We start from the raw sequence: 6,027 nt of genomic DNA, 5'->3' as shown, positions 1-6,027 counted from the left end.
TATAATCCAATTTGTAAAGGAAGAGTGGGCAATGGTGATTTATTCTTCCTGTGAAAAGTTGCTAACAACCCTGTGGCGATATGATATGACACTTCTTACATGACAAGCTTGTTGGTGGCATACCTTGGTAAAACATGTAGAGGCATCTCTGTGCCAAAAACTCTAACCAAGGCTACACCTGGTGAGGCATACCAATATGAAATCTCAATTATTTCCTCGATTGCTCCTCATGACATGCACGGTGGATCTTCTTCAAATATGAGCTTGTAGAGACGGATGATGAAGTGGCCAATTAGTTGTTCCATTACCCCTCAATGACCACAATCCAAAATAAGCTTGCAGTAAATATGCATGGTAGTTTCTCATGGTGTCCATATCTAGTTCATGCTAGGAAACTAATGTTGTGCACACATTTCATCTAGTAAATATTCAGACATATAAAACCTTTCTTTCTCACCATCAGGAGGACTTCGCATCTGTGCTACATGGGCTCTCAATTGTTAAGACAACAAATTTGATGAGTTGACGACTTCCCTTCATGCATAACCTGGTTCAGTAAGAGTACCCACCCTTCAGGAAAGGTCTCTGTTCTATGTGGACCTCGTATCCTGCAAAATAAGATAAACAAGATCTGGTAGGCCTTCCTGAGAGATTTTGTCTTGTAAGAATGGGTGGGTGCCTATTGAAACTTTGATGGCTCTTTCACCCAACCTTTAATAATATCTCTTGTGTTCATATAATTATTGGTGGCATATAAAAATGATTCCATGAGCTTCATTGGCTCAGGAAAGTGATTCATGCGATCATAATATTATGTCAGAAAGGTAGCAAGATTATGTCCACGAGTACTTCTCAATGTCATGGTCTTCTCATTAATGTGTGAAATAATCTAGCTGATGACATCTGCACATGGGAAGGTTGGATATTTGCATGCAACCTTCTATAGTCCTGACTATCGGATATTGAGATAAACCTACTTCTCCTCTAGATCTGCCTCAAGGCTCTTTCTTGAAAGAGCTTCATTAACTTGCTTCCATTTTCGTGTTGACCCCTTTTCTATAAACAATTGAGTGTTGACCTACATTGTCAAGTCTACTGGTTTTTTCTCAATTTCTTCCCCAATAGTGCTTTCAATGGTCTCTTTCGAAGCATATCTCTTTGTTTCCATGGTAACGATGACTACTAGAGAAAATTTATTCACAAGTGCGGTACCTATGGGAAAATAAGGACACTCATGGAAAGCAAACATTAGCTTTAGAAAATCTACCTTCAAAGCATGACCAAGTAGAAAACTAGGAAACTGCTGAGAGGTATTGCACAATTTTGATCAAAAATCAAGGGAGAATGCCTATAAGAATTGTGCATTGTGTAGTCCCAACAGCCAAGGGTGAAGCCCGAGGTTTGAGACTGCACAATCTATTTACCTAGGCAGAGACTAGGAGAGACTATGCATTGCAGACTCTCAGTGGCAAAGTTGATAGGCTCAGCCCTGGGACTGCACAATGCATAGTTGCACCCACTAATGGAGTTTGTGATTTCAATAAATTCTTACCGGATTTTAGATAAATTAGACTAGAAAAACCCACCAGAAAATCTTCCAAAAAGTTGCACTAAAGACAACTAATTTGTTATTTTATCTACCATTATTATTGAAACATTTTTTTAATGAAAAGTTATAATTCCATTACATCAATCAAAGTACACAGTTATAATAATATTTTTTCAATATCAATTTTTATGTTTTTTGTTAAGCTTGGAAAGTCCTTTTTCTATTTATAAACAACAAATTTACACCACATATGTGAGATAGGTGACCTCAACTTTCCCAGTGAGAAACCAAGTCTATTGTCCACCTATCCTCATTATAAGCCATCCAAAAAAAGTAAAGTATCAGTCGTTTTAACCAAGCTACATAAGAATCAGTTTCATGGTAAGATTATACATGTCCATCTATCATAAGCATTCATATTTTAAAGTAAATTCTACCCGTAAAAACAAAAAAATGCCCATGGGTATTCTTTTTGTTCTTCTGAAGCTGACTCGACTGGTGTCGGGTCCTTGGCTGAGTCACCAAGCATCTCAACTAGTTCGATGATGCAAGGGACGTGCCTTTGAATTATGTCTAGGTGCATGTCCTGCTTCTGGAGCTGAAATTGAATTGTATACAAATATTTTGTATAGTTAGGCATGTCTTGGAGATCCAATGCCATCCCCACTGATATTTGCTCCATCGCCTTCCCCATAAGGCTCTTCATAAGCCAGTATAGATAAAGGGTCTGTTTAAACTCGGTTATTCTGCTTTTGGTATTCCCGAGATTTGGAATTATAGTCCACCAGTTCTCCATATACTCCTTGAATTCACCTTCTTGTTTAATTTCCCCCTCCCATTCTTCCAATAGCTTGCGGATGCTAGCATCTATTCCCTCCCTGCCAGCCACCGCAGCTTCACTAATGAGGTGTTCTACGAGTTTCCTACCTCTTCTTGGTTCCAAGTTGCTCAGACCATTTTCCCATGCAGGCTCCCTTCACCATCTTCTGCACCCTCTTCCTCTTGCTAGACGAGCCATCTCTGCTTTGTCCACTCACTACTGAAAGGAACAATGATTTAACCTCTGGTGTTGCATTTCATTACCAATGTTATTCTTATTCCTTGGTCTATCCCTAATGCTTTCGAAGAGAGACACAGTTTGGTGAAAGCCCATTCAGGAAACGAGGCCGGATGTCTTTTCCTGTCATACTAATCTTTGTTCCCTTTCCCATTCCACTCATACATAGTTCAGTTGACTCACCCCTCGCGGCCAAGCAAGAGTGTCCCAGCCTAGGTGAGCCTTCGCATTCCCCTCTGCCCAGTCAAGGGTTCCCCACCATTGTTGAGCCTTCCCATGCATCTCTGCTCAGTTAAGTTGTGTTGCTCCTCTATGTTCCCTCATGCCTACACTTCCCCATTACATTGATTCTACCACTACACCTACATAGTCACGTGAAGTCACTCTATTGCTCTCAAGAGAAGCTTCCCATCTACTTTTCCAGACACCACTCAGGGATTTCAAAGCTAGAACACTAAACCAGACCACAGTCACCCAAAGCATGTAGTGTTCTCCTCGGCTAGCCCCCAGTTCCCCTTCCTTGGCTTCTCCCGAACCCCCATCCATAAATAAACAGAGTTGCCATAACAAGGGGATTGTAAGACCAAGAAACATACCCGAATACACTCCATTGATGCTGACAACGGTAGCTCTGCTTGCTTGCTCCAGTGCTCCATCTCCCACCAACATTCGTAGCAATGTGGTTATCCCTCTCCTGAATGGCCTTAACTCCACAATCTAACCTGCCATATCCTTTCCCTTGTCCTTCCTTACATGCATCACCTCCCAACTTGTCCTTTCCATGCTCGCCACCTTTCCTATCTCATTTTCTAATTTGCATGCGGGAGGCCACCACACCCTCCGCCATGAGCTTGTGGGGGGTGGTGGAAGGTACCCTTCCATTAATCCTCATAACTAACATGGTTGTCTTCCATCCTTTCCAACCTATAGCGCGCACCTCGATCGGGGTAATATCAATTTTAATTAGAGTGGGAAAGAAATTATACATTTTTTTTCATATCAGGTGTTTTTTATATTTTATTTACCATTAATATTGAAATATTTTTTTATTGAAAAGTTATACATTTAAATTTTATATGCCAACTCCATTACATCAATCCCAGAACAAACCACTTTCTTAATGGAAAATAAAAATAAGATGTTTAAAGTCTAGTTTAGAGAGGTCCACAAATTTTATTTTATTTTACATTTGAAGTTGTGATGTCTAATGAGAAAATATATTTTTGCCAAAGGCTTTTTATTTCAACTTAAGGTGGCTAAGGATCTGTAGCTTTTATGTTTTTAATTGGCAGCCTCGATTGATTCTCAAGGGAATATGCTCAACATATGATTAGTCTTAATGCTTATCAAGGGTTGTAGTGTGTTACATGTTTAGTCTTAATGTTTATCAATCGTTGTAGTGTGTTACAGAGTTTGTTAGGTTGCGTTGACTTTAAATAAATTTTTAAAATTATATTGGTGCCAAGTGGCTTCCCCCACCAATTTCCTAGGGATTTGAGATTATGAAATGAAATGATATTTTAAGGTCCACAAGAATAAAAATAGTCTATGAGACCAATAGTTCCCTGTTTTTCTCTTTTTGCAATTCAATCCTTTTCCAATGCAAATTGATGATGAACTCACCAAACCTTCCTACAATCCCCTCTCTAAAAAGACAATTCCAAGAAACCAATGCTAACATGTTCTCAGAACTTTCTCTAATGTCTTTGAATGCATCACATTCCAAAATGAAATGTTTTTCCAATTCCACAGCCCCAGACAAGCAAAATGTACACACCTGTTCTTCCTAGGCTTCTTTAAGCCTTTTCCACAGTCCTGTTTCACACTGAAGTTGATGTGAGTTGGTCCTTAATTGAGCAATAAGAACCTTTTCCCTCCATGAAATGCTAGCTCCAATGAACTCTTTTTGTTGTAGATCACACGTTGGGTTGATTTCCTCAATGTAATATTTCTTCTTTTTACCCAACTCTTTTCCCCATACATTTTACGAAACTTCTCCATAACAATATCCTTTAGCATATTTCTATTTGTGGGACATGAATTGATAATTCTAATAAACTCTTCTATGATAATTGCCGCATTATTACTTATAGCATTCATTGATATATAAGAAAATTTTATTTAGCAAAATGGTTCATTACTTTTAATAAATTTAAAAATTTAGATCCGTGCCAAGTGGCTACCACCAACCAATTTACTATGGATTTGAGATTATTCCAATTCTAATAAGTTCCTCCATGATAAGTTCCTCATTATTATTTATAACATTCATTTATATCGGAAAATTTTATTTAGAAAAATGGTCCATTTTAAAATAAAATGTGTAATTCTTTTTTTTTTCTCAAGTTAAAGTTGGCCTATAACCTTTGTATACATGGTTAATGAGGTAAATATGTGCACTGGTAAAACATTCTTCCTGTCGCAATAGTTTTTTTGTTATATTTATGAAGCCTTCAGCTATATCAACCACATTAATAATTTTAATGTAGTTATACTAGTCTTAACCATTAGGCCCACTAAAGTTGTACATCACCTTCATATTGGAATGCAAAAAACACCTATTTATAAACATTTTTTTTGTTCAATTACATTCTTTATAGTTTTTTTTAACTTAAAATGGACATTGAAATTTTTGTTATGTATATCTTCTTAAATTCCATGTTTCAACTCTATATTAATTATGGAAATAATTACACATCTCATTGGTACCCGTTTGTGAAAATATTTGTTATAAAGTTCTATTTAAATTCAATAATGCATTCAAATTGCTAAGGGAAGGGTGTCTTGCTCACAAAAAGGTGTCTCCTAGACCATTTTGGTGTTTGTCTTGGACATGAATTTCAAGTTAATTAAATATTAAATTAATTAATAAAAAACTCTAACTAAATCTCACCTATAAAATGTAATTATTTTTCAAACATATTTAAGCTAACTATCTTTCTTTTTGGTTTATCATAAGTTATTGTAAGTTAACAAAATTTTATTTTAGTTTATCCATAAAGTGTAAATTCGTTGGATTGTGTGGGTTTTAGCCCACCAAATATGATGTTCAAATCTCATGGGGAGAGACTGAGGGTGGAAAACACCTTTAGGGAAATTAACCTATCACAAGAGGCATTCAAACTCTACCAGGGAATATTGTATTAGTAAAATATATAAATATAAATTGGAAATAATATAAAGATTTTCATTTCATAAATGAAAACATATATGAAAAACTATTAGAGGATTGGGAGGATGAAGGTGTGTATTTGTAATACACAAATGCACATATTTACCCTTACCACTCATGCATTTAAATGCACACTTTCTTCCCGCCATAAATGTGAATCTATTTACTTGAATCAGGTGATGATTGGTGGGGCTATGACCACTCTCATGTGTCGTGACACAACCATTGTACCTTGCTTTAAGAATGCAA

Source organism: Pinus tabuliformis, chromosome 2_1 (genome assembly GCF_031772625.1).
Source record: "Pinus tabuliformis cultivar Carrire ecotype Pingquan chromosome 2_1, CPIR1, whole genome shotgun sequence".
NCBI lineage: Eukaryota > Viridiplantae > Streptophyta > Pinopsida > Pinales > Pinaceae > Pinus > Pinus tabuliformis.
This window is presented reverse-complemented; position numbering follows the sequence as displayed.